Below are 21,135 nucleotides of genomic sequence, written 5' to 3' on the forward strand. Positions count from 1 at the left end.
TTGGTCTATAAGACTTTATGTAAGATGTTGGTCTATAAGGCGAGGGGAGGAAATAGGGAATAAGGAAGGTCTTCCTGACTCCAGGTTCAACACTCTATTCACCACGCTACTGACTGCCTCATTACTTTCAAAGACAAGTAAACATAGGTTATGCATAAAATAGTTAATGGTAACTTCAATAGGATGGAATAAGATATTAACAACTGGGGGAATGAGGAAGGGCTTCTTGAAAAAGGAATATCCTTCTTAAAGCTCACCTTTGAACTGAGCCTCAAAGAGAGCTAAGGATTCCAGGAAGTAAACCATTCCAAAGTTGGGGAACAGTCTTTGCAAAGGCACAGAAATGAGAAATGGAATCCTGTGCATGAGGAATACCAAGTAAGTTAGCTTGGCTGTGACAAAGAGTACGTAAGAGGAAGTAATATGTAATCAGGGCAGCTAGGTTGGGCAGTGAATAGAGTGTCGGGTCTGGAGTTAGGAAAACTCATCTTCCTAAGTTCAAATATGGCCTCAGACACTTACTAGTTGTGTGACCCTGGGCAAGTCACTTAACCCTATTTGCCTCAGTTTCCTTATTTGTAAAATGAGCTGGAAAAGGAAATGGCAAAGCACTCCAGTATCTTTGCCAAGAAAACCCCAAAATGGGGTCACAAAGAGTCGGACACGACCGAAACTACCGAACAAATGTTTCAGAAAGATTATTTGGGCTACTATGGTGAGAAAGAAAGTACACTGTAGGCCAGTAGTAATGCTCAAATAGATGCCTGTGAGCTGCATATTGACTTAGAAAAACAGAAATTACCATTATTTATTTTGTACTGTATTTTTATTTATTCTGTCAAATATTCTCAATTACATTTTAATCTGGTTCTGTTTGTATGGGGGAGCTTTGCAGGCTATAAATTGCCAGTGTCTAACACCTTTGTGAATAGAGAACTGCCTGTGAGTCAGGAATACCGAAGTTCAAGTCACACCTTGCACACAGACTGGTAGTATGACCTTGGCAAGTCACTTAACTTCTCAGTGCTCAATTTAACTCTCTTAGACTATAATTTGCACAGAAGGTGATAACCTCCGACTAAAATGATGTGAAGGTTCGTTTGTTTCTTTGGGGAGCAAGGGGAGTCAGATGGAGAAGGAACATTGCTATATGAAGACAGACCAAAAAGACTGAGATAGTGTAGATAGTTCAAGTATAAGAGGGAACTCATGAATAATGTGGATACAGTACATACAAACTTATGAAAAACTCTGAAAAGTAGATAGAACACTGGACCTAGAATTGGAAAGACCTGAGTTCAAATCCTACCTCAGACACTTTATTAGTTGTGTGAGCCTGGGCAAACCACTTAACCTCCATCTGAGTTTCTTTATCTGTAAATTAGAGATAACAAGAGCACCTACCTCACAGAGCTGATGTGTAGGTCAAATGACATAATTTGTGTAAAGTGCATTACAAGCCTTAAAGCACTATATGAATGCCAACTATTATTATTGGTAGAGGAAGTTCCCCACCAGAAGCTCCCTGTATTAATGACTGTGCCTCCTATCCTCATGTGAAGGACACATTGTAAAGGGAAAAGACTGAAGGAAAGGAGACAAAGGTGGAGGCTATTTGAGTAGTCCAGGTGATAGCTTCTTCTTATCGGAAAGCTAAGAAGGCATTGAGGAAGTTGAGTCATCTAATTCACTAAAGTTACCTGCAGGGGCCCCAGCTGTGGGAACAAACAGTGGCATCTATCACAACTGTTCAGTTCACATCATAAAACCAGGTAGTGTCAGTCAGAAGCCCAAGCCAGTAACTTATCTACTTCACACAAAAAAGAATATAAGTCACTGTACAATAACTAAGGTGTGGCTATAAATGAATGATATGTTGTAAATCTACTTCATCCCCTCAAGGATCGATGATTTCTTTCATGTTGGTACTTCCTTCGTTGGGGTATATAGGGTGTGAAGGAAGGACTAGCACCTCTGGTGTGAGGACTTGCCTTGCCCTTTTCTGGGCTGTTCATCCATCTTTGGTGTCCGACTCGTCACCCAACTCATTTCCGTGGCTCCAAGAAGCAGTAACGTGAGAAGCAACCACACCCAAGTAAAACCACCTCAGCAGCCAGGCTAAACCTGGTTGAGAGTATGGGTCAGGCCTCAAACCTATCAATGTCTACCCCAAACATGTGAAAACTTTCCCCCTGGTAGAATGGGCAGATAAGAACAATTTGTACCAACAGCCATGAAGGCCGCTGAAGCAGGCCTCGTAGAGCACTTAGAGCTTGGTTAGACAACAAAGATGCCAAAGTCATCCACTGCATCCTGGGCCATTGCCAAGACTTTTGTTTTGCCACTGGACTTTGATGACTCTGAAAGAGAGAGTGAGGCTGACAGCTTTGGGCTACTCTGCTTCACTTAAATCCAATTCATGCTCGAGTCAAGACATCACCCCATAATATCTTCGGTCCTCTTCAAAAACGAAGGACGAACAACAACTTCGTCTATTGATGCAGAAAACAACCTATCCACCACATAGTACATGGTTTTATGAGTTGCTGAGGTCAAAGCAATTCATGACTTTGGGGCTACCCCCTCCATATGAAAGGCCTTTACAACTTGTTAGGACCAGGAGAAGTTTGTGCTCGGTTGGGTAACCTTTGAGAACCCGAGGTTACATTCATGCCATGATTAGGTATCAGAGTACGCTCATTGTATTTCAATGAACCATGAATTATGCACACAAATAAGTATTATCTCTTTAAAAATAGTCACACTTGGAAGCTGCATACTCTGTCCAATGATGTTGCAATGATTCAAAAAATATTTTGGGAGCTCTTCTTTTGGAAGTATCTTTTAACTTATTTACAAAACACACATGAAAATCAATTTTAGGTGATACAAAACTAGGAGGGGTAGTCTCCCTGATAAAGTCAGGAATGCAGATAGACACTGACAGTCTTTAAATACTAAGTCAAATCTAAAAAGGTTAAATATAATAAGAATAAATATCAAATGTTGCACTTGAATGCAAAAAATTAACTTCATAACTAAAAGATAGGGGAGGAGTAACTAAATAAGTACTTATAAAGGATTTCAGAATGTTAGCAGAATACAAGCACAATATGGGTCAATAGTATAATATAGCAGCCAAAAAAAAAATTCTTCCCTATTAGACTGTGAACTCTTTTAAGAACAGGGACTGGTTTTGCCTTTCTTTGTATCCCAATGCCCAACACAATGCCTGTGACATAGTTGGTGTGTAATAAATGCTTGTTCATTGACTCACAAAAAAAGACGCAATCTTTTCATGCAATCTTGACCTTTCCTAGGTCACAACATGATTTAGTGATAGAGTTAGGAATAGAATCCAACTTTTCTGACTCCCAGTCCACTTCCTTTTCCATTGTCCTGTTTTTCATTTTGGATCTTCATTTCATTGTATCAGTGAGCTTCAGAATTTCCCACTTCCCTTGTAGTTTTTCTTGTTGCCCATCCTGTTTGCATTTCTGGTTACCACACCATGCACAAAACAAATGTCACAGAACTGAAGCACCAGAGCAGTATGTTTACTTTACAAAAGACACATTCATTCACCTAGGAAGATTATTCTAGCTCCAAGATCCCATCATGTTCCATATGGGATCATTAGTCGTATCATTCTCTGGCATCTGCTTTTAACCTGATTGCTTTTTATGGCCCACTGCTAATGCCCTTGGATATTGCACTGACTTATTATCATAGCACCCTTTAGTTACAATGACCTTTGCAATATTAGATCTTACCCGCCAATAATTATAGTATTCTGTGCGAGCTATTTTCCATTAGGAAACACAAACAGAACTCAATATTAAGATCTTTCTTTATTATAACTATTTCCATCCTCTTCTCCTGCACCTCTTAATAAGTTGCTACTGAGTCAAGCCAATAGCATTTGCTATTTTCTTCTTATAAATTAGTGACAAACAAATACAGCACTGAGTTACAGATATTGAAGTTGGATTTTTAAGAAGCGAGCCATCAAAAACTTCAGACAGTCATTATTTCCTTTGCCAATCTCTTACTACTCTATTTATGGTCTGAAATACCACACTGAACAGAGTGAGAGTGATTGCTTTTTCTGCCCTGCAGAATGGATGTATGAATGCCTCTGAACTATTGCTAGAAGGATCTCCTCACTTCCCACTTTCCTAACTGTTGGGCAGTTCCTTCCATTACTTTATAGACAAACAATTTCCTTCATGAAAATAGGGCTGGAAAGTTCCCATGTGCTATAAATAAAATAGTCTAATGGAACCCTTATTCTTTCCCCACCCCCACCCCCACACTCCTTTGAGGTTATTTTCATACTTTAAAATCCACCAAACTCCCAAATTTGAATTTTTCTCCCTGATTTCAAGCACGAATTGAAAGGAAGTCACCTGTACTTGAAAGCATTAATCAGGAAACAGACCAAAAACAATTGTGACCTGGTTTTCTGTGTGTCTGGGCTGTGCTTGGGAACAGGAAGCAGCTCAAGGGCACAAAACAAGGCAGGCCTGACTGCAGAGGGCTTGATAACTCACAGGGTGAACCTGGGCAGCTGTTACAACATTAATATCAATAAGTTAAATATCTGTGCAGTGTTTCAGAAAGCTATGGGGGAAAATATGAGACAGAGCAGCCAGTTGTCAAAGCTTATTAACCTGCCTGGATCTTTCAGCTGCTTTGCTAAATAGCCATGAATGGGCAGGTAAATTTCCCGGTGAGTGCTGCCTTCAGCAATCGTGGGATTTATGAATGTGTGATTGGGGGGCAAGAGGCCTTTCTTGTTGTCTCTCTCTTTTTTTTTCTTTTTTCTTTGTTTTTCATTTAAGATAGTAATGAGGTGTTAATATGTGTAGTGCCTTTTCTTCATTCTAGGAAAACATCCCCCAGTGACGTGAAAAAAAATACTTCTATACCTTGGGCAAAATACAAGACCTCTTGAACTCATACTTAGGATCTGAGAAATGTTGAATTAGATCTGAAAGGGACATAAGAAGCCATCTAGTCCAAACCTTTCATTTTACAGATGAGGACTTAAGCCCAGGCAAGGTCACATAGATAGCAAGCATCAGAACTATAACTCAAACACAGGTCATCTGGCTCCAAACCCAGTGTATTTTCCACTCTACTATGCTACCCAGAGTAACAAAAAAGAAGAAAAGGGATATTGAAAGGTAGGGGGTTAGGAAGGGAGTCAAAGGAGCCAGCCTGATGTACTCTAAAAACCTCAGGCAGCTAATAGGCTAAAAGGAATATTAGGCCTGACAAATTTAGGGGTGTGCTTCTTGGATTGGGACCTCCCTTTGGTTTGACGTTACCCATTCAGCCTCCTAGAATGAGAATGACAAAAATATCACCATCAGCAACAACAGCAACAATAAAAAACTAACGTTAACATAGCACATTAAAGTTTAAAAAGAATTTTATATCTATTATTTCATTTGCTCCTCACAATAACCCTGTGAGGTTGAGTGATGATGAGAAAGTTAAATGACTTGCCAAAGGCCACGCAGTTAGTGTATGAGACAGAAATGGAATTTAGATGCTATGGGTATGAGAGGAGAAAAAAAGAGAGAGAAGTATGCTCTATGTAAATGGATCTCACCTTGTCTCTCATCACAACAATGGCATTTTGGTAGGAGGAGGAGGCAGGAGTGTTTGTAGTTCTCTAGGGTTGTTTAGAATATCAAGAAAGAAACCCTAGGAGTGGTCTCTGTTTCTTGGATTAGATTCTGGGATTACAATTCTCAGTCCTTTCAGTCATGGCCAACTCTTCATGACCCCATTTGGGGTTTTCTTGGCAAAGTGGTTTATCATTTATCATTTCCTTCTCCAGCTCATTTTACAGATGAGAAAACTAAGGCAAACAGGGTTAAGTGACCTGGTCAGGGTCACATAGCTACTAAGTGTCTAAGGCCACACTTGAACTCAGGTCTCCCTGACAGCAGGCCTAGGACTCTATCCATTCTACCCCCTCATTGCCCCAGCAGGAGGTTCAGGATTTGGTTTAAGAGTAAGGTATATGTGAAGGTGGCTTGGTGTTTTAAGAGCTGTGGTATAGTTGAAGAATTCTTTGAAGGGAATTGTACAGTTGAAAATAGAGACTTTACTGGAGGAATGAACTCATGCCTTCTTCTTCATCCCCTCCCCCAAGCAGCCTATATTCATACCTAGTGAAATGAAAATTGTACAAAATCAGATGATGTCCAGGACAGCTTATCCAAATCATGGATTTAGAAGTTTCTCCTGGTTCATGTTTTGGAAAGAGAGTGCCCTAAGATGGGGGCAAGGGATATTTAGTGACCTAGCACAAGGGTTTTTAACCTCAAGTCCATGAACTTATTTTTTATCATAATAATTGTATTTTTGTATAATTGGTTTCCATTGAAACCCTTTGTATTTCATTTATGCACTTAAAAACATTATTCTGAGAAGGGGTTTATCGGCTTCACCAGATTGCCAAAGGGGAATAGGACCCTGTTCCCACGAAAAATAATTAAGAGACCCTGTCCCAGGGCACTGATGATGTAACACTAGGTTTTGGTTATGCTGACTCAATAGAAAAATAGCCTCAAGGAAACCGAAAAGAGAATCTATTCTTTCTCCTTTCCTGCCCCCACCTCCAACATCTAGAACACATTCAGTCCTCCCTCTAGTCCTGGGACAGCCAAACCGTATCAGTCCTTACCGTCAGCTCACGATCAAGGCTGACTGCACTAAACCAAATGAAGGTTTAATTTCGAGTTATGAGGCTGACTCATACCCGACTTTCAAGCTGAGTCTAGTTATCCCACCATTATTGTTAGGTTCTCCCAATGGGATAGTATGAGAGAAGTAGCCTGGACGAGCAGGCAGGGCACTAAGCTTGAGTACAGTAAGACCTAGGTTCAAATCCCACTTCAGATGAGCCACTTTACCTTTCTGTGCTCATCAATAAAATGAGGGGTTAGACTTAATTGTCTTTAAGATCCCTTGTAGAGCTAAATCTATGACTCTAGTGTAAGGGTCAGGGAGGGGTCAGCCTAGATATTTATCCCACTCACCTAAAGTAGGTGCTGAACCCTGATATCTCACCCAAGTGAAAAGTCCTTGATCAAGTTAAGATATTATTGAAAACCATTGAAGGAACTACATTGAGGTTGACATAAAATCTGTTATAATTGGTCAAGGGACTTGGTCATATCCCAGGGGTATTATATAAACCTAGAAACTATAGCTCAATATGGAAGAGATTCCAGAGTCAGGTAGCAGCACACTTGAGAGAGAATCAGTTGCTGTAGAGCAGAGAACTTTGACTTTATCCTTAGTATCTTCTCCTCTAACCTTAGCTGGAAGGAACCTTGTGAGGTTCAAAGTTTGGGGAGAATTTTGGACTTGAAAGAAGATTTGGGTGATTGAATTCTTTTGAGGCAGACCCCTACCCTGTACTGTTGCATTTCAGCATTCCTAGCACCCCTACAATGCATCACCTTGAATCATCCATCAATTGAGGCTTCAAGATGACATTTTCTATCTGAATTTCTTAATCTCCTGAGGGCTCTGAGAGACTTTTAGAACCACACAAACTATGTTTCTTCTACAACTTCAAAATGATAATAAAACCTCACACACACACTATATGAGGATACTCTCAGTAACAGGAAATCAACAACTTTTTTTTTTAATTCTCTTTTCAAATCTGTTCAGCAGAGTCAGAGCCTGGTGAATTATGATTCACCAACTCCCTGAAACTGAACACACAGTAGGCAAAACAGAAGAATGATGTCACTATTCAATAGCACCTCCCCCACCCAATTCTTCTCAAACACCCCACCTCAAATGCATTTTTAAGGGGAAAAAATAAAAGGAAAGGATTCTGGAAAACAAGCATTTCCTTGCTTGCCCTATTGAACTGACAAAGAAAATAATGAAGCTAAAATGACTAAAGCATGACAGACAGGTATGTTACAAGCCTTCTGTCCTTTTTGTATGGAAGACCTAGGTTTCAATAGAATTTGGTGTCAAAAATAAAATCTAGTTCCTAGATACAAACAATGCACATAAAAAGCTATTTGTCCTTGGAAGATCAGCATGGCTGCATGTTTATTGATGAAACTGCTTCTTCCTGATCTGTATTCAAATCAGTGCATCGGGCTTCTTTTAAACCAAATTTTACTTGTAGCATAGTTGCGGAAGTTGTGAGAAGCAAAGCCCACATGCAGCACAAAACAAGCATGGGGAAACAGAAGGTTTTGCAAAGACTGTACAGAAAAAAAGCAGTGATTACTCAGGGAAAAAAATCTTTGAAAAATATATTCTGCATAGAAACAACAATTCTGCTGATGTGCCATGTCTTCCAAGTTTTTATGAGGCATCAGTGTCTCTTTAAAGGAACATTTGTCAAGAAGGGTAAGTTCAAAATTTATCATCTTAATTATTACATAAGCAACCTTTAGATCCAAAATGATTTTAAAGCTAGCCAAAGTACTTTAAAAAAAAAAGTCATTCCTGAGATTTTTCACTTGTGTGACTCCACATCCAAATAGCCCAGCAATACCATAATGGAGCACAAGTCTTCTAACAAACTCTACTCCCTGAACCGTGCAAAAATCAATGAATTTTGCTACTGGAGCAATGGGAATGAGGATATGACTCTATCACTGGTGTCTGTGGTACAGGGGGGAAGAGTTAAGCCTCTTGCTGGTACTTGCAATCAAAAGAGAATTCTAATGCTTTTTTAAGGCCCCTCTAAGCTCAGCAATCTCAAGAGATGAGAGCTTCTCAAGAAATGCTGTTAGTTTCCTGTCTTTCCTACTTCTGCCGCTGTGACCTTAGCCTTTCAAGTTGTTCGTCTGCATCAATTCAACCAGGACAGAAAAGTAATGTGTTTTCCATGACTTGGTCTCTATTAGTCAAGGCTAGCAGGGGTCTGCCATGCATAAGGATTATGCCTTTAAGACAACCTTCTCATAACCATTCATTGTGCTGGTACATAGCTTGTAAAGGGGAATAATGCTGACTGCAACAACATTGGTGCCCTACACAGCACCGAAGCAATTGCATTAGGGCTAACAGGATGGAAGGGGCCCAAGTATGTGTTTGCTGATGGAAAGCCTTAACATAGCTCAGCAAGCAGAAAACTCATTTGCAAAGCTTATTTCATTCCTTCCTGCAGAAGAGTGGACAGGAAGGCATAGGACAAAGGGCAGGAGTCTGGGAGTAAGTACTTAGATGAACAAACATTTTACATGCAATCACATGAGTGACAATGCTTTAAATTGTGAAGCACTAACTACACAGATGAAGATTTTAGCATGACTGTTGCTGTTGTTATTTGAAGTCAACATGGCGTAGTGGATAGAGTAGTGGTCTTAGAAGCAGAGACTAGAGTTTGAAACCCAACTCAGTTATTCTCTCTGTGGCCCTTGGCAAGTAACTTAACTTCTCTGTGCCTCAATACTTATCTACTAAGACACAAATAAGTTGAGATCTACCAGGTTATAGATAGGTTGGTAGAGCTCCAAAGCTAGTAGCTCCCCATAATAAGAAAATCACCAACCCTTTGCATATTCCTGGATTATCATCATTGTTATAATGGGTGTTGTCTATGTATTGGATTTACATACTATGTCTAGTATGAGATATAAATGCAGCTACATAGTAACTTCTACTGCAAACTCTGTCTAAAATAGGTATTGTGTTTTGTTTGTAACTTACAGGCAGCTAGATGACGTGTTATGGTGCCAGACTAAAAGCTGGGAAGACCTGCATTCCTAACCCATACTCTAACAGTATGAAGGTGGGCACATAACAGAACCTCTCAGCATCAATTTCTTCACCCGTAAAATGGGCAGCTAAGAGGCACAGGGCAGCTAGGTGGTGTATTCCCTCCACTATTTCAGATTGCAACCCATCCATGCCACCACACTTCTGCATAGAATTTCATAAATGAAGCTACATGTGAATATGCCAGAGGTCTCCATCTAGACCTTTCAATATTTCACTGATACCAGTGTGATACTCAGAATGTGCTTTCCTTAATCTCCCACCTCCTTATTTAGTCATACTTGTCCTTAACATCTTTTATATTGTTCTCTATCCTCAGTGGTAATATACTTCAACCTATTTGCATGCACCCAACTTGAATCCTCACATTGTCCTTTAAGAAATCTGAATTTGGAAGGGGCATCTAGGTGGCACAGTAGATGGAGCACCGGCCCTGAAGTCAGGAGGAATCCAGACTCAGACAACTAGCTGTGTGACCCTAGCAAATTGCTTAACCCTGATTACCCACCCCCCCAAAAAAGAAATTTGAATTTTTTATTCTCCTGAGAATGATGTTCCATGGTTAACAAGCATATTGAATTACTGAATGAATTGGACCGATCCTGTGATTTCAATGGTATAAGGAACTTCCAACCAGGAAATTCTCTTTAACTATGCATTGGCATCAGGAACTGTCAGTGAAGAAAAACTCTACTTACTCTGAAATTTATAGTCTTTAGAGAATTACCCAAATCACTAAGAGGTTAAGTGACTCGCCTAGGGTCATACAGTCAGTATGTGTCACATCCAAGACTTGAATTCAGGTTTTTCTGACTTCAAAGACAGTTCTCTGCTCCAGGCCCACCTTTCTACACTTGAAAAAAAATCACAGGTTTGGACCAAAAAGAAAATGAGAAAGAGAATGTTATATACATTGTTCTAGGCACTGAGGATTCAAAGATGAGTGCAAAATAGTCCCTGTCCTCAAGGTGCTTATATTCTACTGGAAAAATGTGCATAAATACAAAGTATATACGAAGTAAGAGGCTTGGTAAGACATTGAAAGGAGCACTAAATTTGTGGTCAGAGGATAACACTTCAAATCCTGCCTCTTACACCTAACTCCCTCTGTGACCTTGGCAGGGTGACCTCTTTAGGCCTCAGTTCCTACATCTACAAAATGAGAGGTTTGGATCAGATAGTCTTTAATGCCTCTTCCAGCTCTAAATTTATTATCCTATAATCCTAATACCAAGTAATTTCAAGAAGAAATAAAGCTCTAATACTTGCTCTTTCCCAGAATAAGTTTATTATTATTTCTAAGGCAATGTGGCATAATGGAGAAAGTCCAGGGTTTAGAGTCAAGATAGGCCTCAGTTTGAATCCTACCTCTGGCATAAGCTGTGTCAGCCTGAACAAGTCATTTAACCTGTATGAGCCACAGTTTCTTCCTCTACCAAATAGAAAATGCCTATAGCACCTACCTTAGATGGTTGTTGGCAGCTAGCTGGCTCAGCAGATAGATAGAGCACAGGCCCTGAAGTCAAGAGGACTTGGGTTCAAATATGACCTCGGACACTTGCTTGCTGTGTGACTTTGGGCAAGTCACATAACCCCAATTGCCTTAAAAAAAAGAATCAAATGAAATTATGTATGTAAAGTACTTTGTAAACCTTAAAACCCTATATAAATGTCAGATAGCATTACTATTATTTGTGCTGTTATCATAATGTAGTATGATAACCATAATAGCAATAATAACCTTAAATCCATCACTTTCTGCTAGGTGGATCAATGGAGACTGTTGGAATCAGGAAGACTTTTGAAGTGTCCTGCCACAGACACTTCCTAACTATGACCCTGAGCAAGTCAGTTAAGCGCCCTCAGACCTATTTTCTTAACTGTAATAATACTAGAAGTAGTGTAGCATTTATATAGCACTTTAGGATTTGCCAAGTACTTACATACATCTCGTGTGATCCTCATAACAACCCTGGGAGATGGGTGCCATTGTTAACAACCTATACTTGACAAATGGGGCAGCTAGGTGGCACGGTGGATAGAGCATAGGCCTAAAGCGAGGAAGACTCATCTTCCTGAGTTCAAACCCAGCCTCAGACACTTTTGCTAGCTATGTGACCCTTGGTAAGTCACATAATCTGTTTGCCTCAGTTTCCTCATCCGTAAAATGAGCTAGGGAAGGAAATGACAAAATACTCCGGTGTCTTTGCCAAGAAAACCCCAAAAGGGGTCATGAAGAGTCAGACACAACTGAAATGACCCAACAACAATAACAACTTGACAGATGCACTTGCCTTTTGGTTAGGGCTGGCGTTTGAGGCCCTGGTCCCGGCCCTTTTGCAAGATGAAGAGCTTCAAGTTAGTGACTTGCCCAGGGTAACATAACTAGTGAGTATCTGAGGTCAGTTTTGAATTTAGGTCTTCCTGACTCCAGGTCCAGCCTTCTATCCACATTTCTACCTAGCCTTCTTCTGTAAAATATACATAATTAAAAGCACCTACGTCAGAGGGGTTCTGTGAGGGTTAAAGGCGATAACATTTGTAAAATGTTTTACAAGCCTTAAAGTGTTATATAAATATTAGCTATTATTCTTCCTAACACTTATAAAAAAAACTTATCAATGATTCTTTGATTTAATGAGATCTGATCTACTTTTTCCCCTTCAGATTTTTAATTATCTTGTTATTACATCTTGAAGGAAAATACACATACGCAAAATGCTTTGTAAATTTTTGAGTGTTATATACTTGTTGCTATGTTATTATTATTGCACACAAATTCTATTTGTTTTACCCCTTTACCACTTAGATGTACACTGAACACCAATATGGGATAGGGAGGGTGGTCTAAACTGTACTTTTTCCAAAATGAAATGACTAAGCCCTACAGCCAACAGATATTTTCCTTTGTGGTATACCTGGAAGAAATAGGGGCGAAACCAAGGGGATGGACTATTTTGCCTATCTGACTACATTTCCCAAAATTCCTGGACACAAAAACAATCAAAATATGAATCAATCTCTTTCAAAGTAAAGAACCTTACTAAAATCTTACATATTGAGGACAGAAATTCTAAATATTAAATAATAAATATCCTTAGTATCAACAATCTTGTTGTGGAATAGCACAAGAGAAATTTTAAAATAATACTTTTGAGCTGTTTTCTATTTTCTGTGTTCTTTGTGGGTTTCTAGTGAACAGTAACTTCTCTAAAATTCAAAATTTGCATTTAATATTTCATATCATGTGCTCAGTTGCCTACTCACAAGATGTACTCAACACATTGGAGGCTTTTCTCTTCCAATAAAGAAAAGATTATTTTCCTTCATTGGTGAATTACACAAATATGATAATAACTTAGTTACATAACTATTGTACAGAAATTAAACTTTACAAAAAACCAATATAGGGAAGCAAAATAATTTTCTTATGAAAATATTTCATAAAAGTTTAAATAAATAAGATGATAGCCTAGAATTTTTTTAATCCATTAAGAATGATAGTATCATTAATAAGGAAGTATTTTAAGATGGTGGTAGATAGAATTAATTTGTTCACTTTCAAATACAGGGCAGAAGGTGTTGAAGTAAATGAGAAATTTGGCCAGTAAATACTTGGTGATCAGGTCCCCAGGGGCCTTTGTCTCATTCCTAAATGGCGAGGAATAATACCCTGGCACATCCACTTGCCTTTGGTTGGCTCTGGTGTCTGAAGCCCTAGTCCTGACCTTATATTTAAGAACGTTCTCTTCAAATATTAAGAGGACTTTCTATAATTCCTAATTACTTAAATCCATAATTTGCCTGGAAAAGTAGATCCCCTACTATGTACGGAGGAAATGTTTGCTCATAACTTTGTTTGGTGAACATGAAGTATTTAATAAATGCTTTTTTTCTTTATTCATGACTATTATTAGAAAAGGAGCTTTTTATCATGGAAAAGTTTAATTTCTTTTTTGGCAAACAATGATCATCCAAAAACACATGGGAATAGGGTTGCTAAAAGAAAGGTTAGCTTTTGCTTTATTATTGGAGTAAACCAAAAAGCAGTGAGTCTAAGTGACCCAAAAGCCTGCTGAAGTGGGCTGAATTCTTGGAAGGGCCAGCTCTGAACAAAAGAGAACTGGATCTAGAAATCTCCAATCTTGGGAAGCCTCCAGGTTTAAAATCTGAGAAGCTGTCTCCTGGTTGGAATGATCAGAATGGGGGGTGGGGAGGCGGGATCTGAGGATCACCATTTGCCAGAATAGGCAAGGAGAGAGACTTGGTCCTCCGAGAACAACCAAATGAGGGAAATGATGTGGATATGAAATTATTGCTATTTAATGGTCTCTCAATGGGGGGCAATCTGCGATTCATCTGGTTTGTTGTTTTGTAAGTACTAGCACACAAACATTGCTTTGCTAGAATCAAATACACACGTGTATGGCATGTGTATGGCACTTGGAAAAAGCAGAGATTCTCTGGAGCACATTGACTGAAGCAAAGGGAACCTGGGAATAACACCTACCTGACTCCTCTGGGATATTAATGCCAATCGCCTACGCTGATTACAACTCATTCCACACTTTATGTAATAGACACATTCATGAAAATGTGGGGAAATCCATATTTCTTCACAAATAGCATACTGTTTTAAATGTAAAAAGGAAAATTCATTATTTAAAGGAACCCAGCAGTGAACTCCTTCCCAAAGCAAAGAATAATTTTGCAATATGAATAATTGTCCTCTAATTTATCTTTTTTATAAGTTGTGATTTTTATATCAGATTCTCTTAGAGTACCGTGCAGCCTATAACCAACAATGCATTTATTTTTACTATGTGGTTTATAGCCTCTGAAGCAACATAAATCAGTTAGAATCAGAGAACTAGAGAATGTTAGAATTGAGAAGGACCTGAGAGGTGTTTGATTTAGAAGGGCTGTTGTGAATCAAGATACCATAACTTACTTTCTCTTAGGGTATTTGCCAGGACATGCCAGGTGTGGTGAGTTGCTGCATTGCAGCAGCCTCCAAGCCTTCTGGCCTGAACATAGGCACACATGAGGAAATCAAACATTGGTTCTTGCTATGGTGGGCCTGACAATATTCTCTGTTTTTGACTGATTATACACGCTGCCATGAGTTGGACTTGACAGGTCTGGCTTTTACCTGCCCAAGCCTGAACATGTTGCTCCTCTGCTCAATTATCTCCTCTCTTTGGCACTTAAAGCCCTCACAACTTAAATTATAACCTACCTTTCCAGGTTTATTATGCCTTGTTTGCTTTCATGCGCTTTACATTCCAACCCAACCGGCCTTCTTGCTGTCCTTTCCACACAATACTCCATCTCTGTCTCCGTGCTTTTGCACAGGCTGCCCCTCATACCTAGACTTCTCTCCCTCCTCAGTTACATTCCTTTAAATCCCTAGCGTCCTTAAACTCATCTCAAACACCACCTCCTACATGAAGCTTTTCCAGATCTCCCTATTCCTACCATCACCACTCTAACACATACTAATGCCTCCCACATCAAAGCTACCTCAAATTTATTGTGTGTATGATTATATGCACACGTATTGTTTAGCCAAATACAAATTGTCTAGCCAAAGTTACCTCAAATTTATTGTATGTGTGATTATATGTATGCATATTGTCTAGACAAAGAGAATGTAAGCTTCTTTAGCTTAGAGATTTTTACTTTTGTCTTTATGTATCTGATACCTAGCATATTGCCTGATATATAGTAGGGATTTAATAAATGTTTGTTGATTGATTCATCAGCCTACATCTCTTTCTTAACCTCTGGTTTTTGTGTTCACATCCTTAAGATCTTAACTATCTGCTAGAATCATTCCTAATCCTTCATCCTTCCCCTTTACTTTGATCCTCCTGGTTTTGACTAATATCCCTGAATAATTGTTTCCTGACCACTGCCTGGAATGAAAGCTCCAATGTGTCAGGCAGCCTGGAGGCACTTACCTCCCCAAGGTCAACTGAATAAACTCCATACGGATATAGGAACAAAAATAGCATCAGAAAGCCTTTTGCCTCAATGATTCCATAATACAGTGAAATTGTCTATAAATGGAGTCAAGAATGGCCAATTTTCTCTTTATGATGATATTACCTTAGTCTTCTTGACCTCCTAAGTCCCAAACATATAGAGAAATTCTCATCTATGTCTGCCAAAAGTCACTTTGACCAGAAAAACTGAAGAAAAACAGTATGAATGATCATCAGGAAAGAAATAAATTCATAGAGAGCAAAGCAGCCATGAAACTTTCTCAAACCTTAACTAGTCCAAATCACATCTCTCAATCTAGCAACCTTCCTCTGAAAATAGCAATAAAATCAATACTACCACTGCTCCCAGAAAAGGCATATCAATCGACTGCCCTATGGATCAACTCCTCATCTCTTGGACAACTTAGACAAAAACTCTCTTGCCATCATCCTCCTTCTTGTGTTGTCTTCTTCTATTAAAATAAAAACTTTCATCCATGGGCAATTCATATGAATTTATTTGTATGAAAAGTGCTTTATAATCAGCAGTGGGATTCAAATAAATTAACAAATGGCTCTCCATGGAACCTAGCCGAGGCACCACTGATGTGGCAGGCTAACAACCAGTTCGCCGAACTCAACATAAATGTAGGTACCAATTCTACTGAACCAGTTCAAACTGGCTGAATCCCACCACTGCTTATAATTATGTCTGTATACTTTCTGTGTTTGTCTTGTGCTATAAGAAATGACAAGCAAGATGATTTCAGAAAAACCTGGAAAGACTTACACGAACAAATGCAAAGTGAAGTGAGCAGAACCAGAATGTTGTACATAGTAACCACAATAGTGTATGATGAAGAACTGTGAATTCCTTAGCTACTCTCAGCAAAACAATGATCCAAGAGAATCCCAAAGGATTTATGATGAAATATGCTATCCACCTCCAGAGAAAGAATTGATACTATCTGAATACAAACTGAGGCATGCTATTTTTCACTTTCTTTCGTTCGTTTTCTTTCTTTCATTCATTATTTTTTCTTCAAATCTTCTTGTACAAAATGACTAATATGGAAACGTTTTACATAATTGCACATGTGTAACCTATATTGGATTGCTTACCATATCCGGGAGGGAGAAAGGGAGCGATGGAGGGAAGAACAGAATTTGGAACGATAAACTTTTTTTAAAGAAATGTAAAAAATTGTTTTAACACGAAATTGGGGGAAAAATAATTTTTTAAAAAAAAAGTAAGCTTCTCACTTTTTATGTTTGTATCTCCAGAATCTAGCACAGTACCTAGTACATAGTAAATTATATATAAATGCTTTTTCATTCATTTGTTTATATATAGCTCTTCACAGCTTTTAATCAGTAAGTCAGTTAATTCACTCATCCACTTATTCAATAAATATTTCTAAGCTTTATAGAATATTGGTTCTAGAAGAGACATTAGAGGTCTAATCCAAGTCCTTCACTGTATAAATGAGGAAACTGAGGCCCAACATCACTCATCTAGTCAGTGTCAGAACCCAGGAATAAACCCATATGCCCTGAATACATGTTTAGTTCCTATCCTATGGTACCTCTTTTTGAAATTTAGCTAAATATTAATCAACTTTCATTTGTTTACTGCCTCTTATTGTCACTACTGTTTTTGTGTTCACCATGTTTGTCCTGTCTTTCCTATCACACTATTAAACCATAGTCAGAGTTATTTAGTTGTTTCAGTCGTATGCAACTCTTCACGGCCCCATTTGGGGTTTTCTTGGCAAAAATACTGGCGTGATTTGCCATTTCCTTCTCTAGCTCATTTTATAGATGATGAAACTGAGGTAACCAGGGATAAGTGCCCAGGGTCACATAGCTAGCAAGTGTCTGAGGTCAGATTTAGATTCACAAAGATGACTCTCCCTATCTCCAGGTCCAGCATTCTAGGCTGTGTCACCCAGCTGCCAAGGACCATTTCTAAAATTTCTTCTTTGTTTCTTCACAGAACTTAAGTTCATTGTCATACATTTCGAACACTCAGTTATTATTGACTGAGTTGACCAGTGAAGAAAAGTCATCAATTCTATCTCGGTCTGAGGAAAAATGAAGGTGTGTCAAAAGTCAAGGTCAGCACTATTCATAGTCATAGAATCATAGCTTTAGAGCTGGAAGGGGTCTTAGAGGCCATGGAGTACAACTCAACCGTTGTGCAAAAGAGGAAATTGAAAGAAAAGGTAAATAACTTGCTGAAGTGACTTAACTAGTAATTGTCTGAGTCAAGATTTGAATCTAAGTCTTGCTCATTCCAAATCTACTACCCTACGCTGCCTTTCAAATGACTTGTCTAAGGCCATGCATCTGTATGTAAGTAGCAAAGCCAAGATGTGAACCCAGGTCTACTCACTTCAGATGCAGTGATCTTTCCATTGTAAAACTTTTCCTTCCCAAAGATGTGGGGACTGAGGCTAAGAAGAGTTAAGTGATTTGCCCAGGGTCACACAGCTTGTAAATGACTGAGGCAAGATTTGAACTCAGGTTTTCCTGATTCTAAATTGAGCATTCTATCCACTACTCCGCCTGGCTATGCAAAGCAAGAGTCCATGGAGTGATTTCAGGATTTCTGGGAAGGCTTCAATTCTCCCCACCCAAAACATCCTCATACCCTGCTCTCACTATGACTAGGTTATGCCTGAAATTCCATTTATAATTTCATACCTTTCTCTAGCTTATAGCTTTAAGCTCTTTTAAATATGCAAATACTCATAGGAAGGGTAAGACAAGTGATTAATAAATTACCATTGAATTAATAATAGGTGACATTTATATGACACTTCAAGGCTTATAAAGTGTTTTACACATAGTATGACTTTTGATGCTCACAACAGTCCTGTGAGGTGGGTACAACCAACATTATTATTCCCTTTTATTATTGAGGAAACTGATGATCAGAGAGATTATTATTTGCAAGTAAGCATCAAAAGCATAGGTCTTTCCTAACATCAAGTCTGTCACTCTACTGCATGGTATTGCCTCTCCATGAAAAGAGACTGCGACAACAGGTCTGATAAGGTGGAAGAAACAGTACACTTCATAGGGCAGCAAGTAGATTTAGAGCTGGAAGAGGCCTTCGAGATCATCTTGTCCACCCTCCTCATCTGTTAGCCTTCATGTGATGAAAAATCACGGGCCCATAGAAATAATTTAATTCAAGTCATGTAGAGAGTAATAGAGCTCAAACTTTTAAAACCTAGGACTGCTGCCTCCAGAATCCTCACTGACCATTAGGATAGAAGAGAGGGAGGCCCACCAAGCTAAAAAAGAGTGAGTTAAATGGAGGCTAGGGGCACTGAAGGCAAACTATGGCCACTTCACAATTTTGCCATATGGTTGGGTCTGTCAATAGACTTTTACTGTCCCTAATTTCAAAAGTATTTCCCATTATAGGATATTTCTGGAATTCTTCTAAAAATTCCTTCAGGAAGGAAGAGAGAAAGAGAGAGAGAGAAAGGAAAGAAGGAAGAAAAGAAGGAAGAAAGGAAGGAAGGAAGGAAGGAAGGAAGGAAGGAAGGAAGGAAGGAAGGAAGGAAGGAAGGAAGGAAGGAAGAGAGGGAAGACAAGGAAGGAAGAAAGGAAGCGAGGGAAGATAAGGAAGGAAGGAAGGAAGGGAGGGATGGAGGTAGGGAGGAAGGGAAGGGAGGGAGGAAGGAAGGAAAGAATTTTCCAATATTTTTAAATTAGATAATTTTAAGTACATATTTAAGTATGTAAATTTTAAAGTGAACATTTGCAAGATGTGCCCTCCCATCAAAAGCCATTCACATTTTTGTATTAAATATGACAACAGTAGTAGCTGATAAATTACTTGAGATTTTCAATAGAATGTGATCATAAGCTAAAAACCTCCAGACTCTATCAATATTAAAAATGTTCTTTCTAAGCTACATTTTTAAAAATATCTTCTCCTCCCCAAGGAACATTAAAAAAAAGAAAATAAGAGCTCTAATCTGTTGATTTTTTTTTGCAGATTCAACACCTGTGTATCATACAAATACACACATATACATATATGTGTGTGTGTGTGTGTGTGTGTGTGTGTGTGTGTATTCCATTGCTATTGCTTTCAAATGGCAAATAGCGATTTAGCATTTCTTTAAAGCTGAGAGGAAGCTATGGCATAATGGATAGAGAGCTGGCCTCAGAGCCAGAAAGACTTAGGTTCAAGTGCTGCCTTTGATGGATCCTGGCTATGTGACCCTGGGCAAGTTACTTCACTTCTCAAGGCTCAAGGCACATCTCTAAGACTCTAGTTACCAAGAAAGTGCTGATTTGCATTGGTAGAGGGAATTTCCTCATCCAGGAGCTCCCTGTATCATTGAAATCATAGGTCTAAACCTTATCCCTGTATAAAGTCATTGAAATTTTTATTTTGCTTAGAAACAACTCACTCACATTGAAATGCCAGAAGAGTCTTTGTTAATTTTTTCAGGCTCTAACAAGACCCTTTTTTAAAGTAACAACAACAATAACAACACACACACACACACATCTGAGGCATTATCCTATATGACTCAAAAGATGGAGAGAGCATCTTGCAACCCACGCGTAAACTTTCTAGGTATAGTATCCAAGGTGTCTTCTAAATACAAGCATTTAACTCCTGCAGCCATGTGCAGAGAGGAGGAAAAATGTCTCTGCCATATCAGGCAATCTAAAAGCCATATTTCACATTGACAGGTTCAATCATGCACTCCTCCTCCGAGTCAGAATGGAACAAAAGGGGAATGTTAAACACAAGCTAAAAACAGGAGGGATGCCAAGTACAACATTTTGCTCAAAAGATTTCCTTCTAATACTGACAAAAAAATGTCTCTTTCTTGTATGTTTTCAATTCCTCCTTCTTAAGCAAATCCTTTGATCTGCCTACAAAGATGCTTAGCTCCCCCAGTTCCAAATCCCTTCAGCCTTCTGCCCCATTAGCAAGTTCCCATTGTCCCTTTCACTTCTAAACTTATAGAAAAAGTTATCTGTATCAGATGTCTCTACTCCCTCACCTCCCACTCTCTCCCCAATTCTTTCTAATTCATCTTCCTCTCTCAATGTGTTACTGAAACTGCTCTCTCAAATGTCACCAGTGATCTCCAAATCACCAAATTCAATTGTTTTTTCAGTTCTCATCTTTATGATCTCTCTGTAATACTTAGTAATGCTGACTCCTCTTCCTAGAAATTGTCTCATCCATGGGCCTCAGAGGTACCACATTTTCTTGGTTTTCCTGTCAATCTGAACTCACAATCTTACCATCTTACAGGAATCAGAGGCATATACACTTACTATTTATTGGATTGTCAGCCCAAGCCAACTCCCCCCACCAGTTAAA

This window comes from Trichosurus vulpecula, chromosome 7 (assembly GCF_011100635.1).
Source record: "Trichosurus vulpecula isolate mTriVul1 chromosome 7, mTriVul1.pri, whole genome shotgun sequence".
NCBI lineage: Eukaryota > Metazoa > Chordata > Mammalia > Diprotodontia > Phalangeridae > Trichosurus > Trichosurus vulpecula.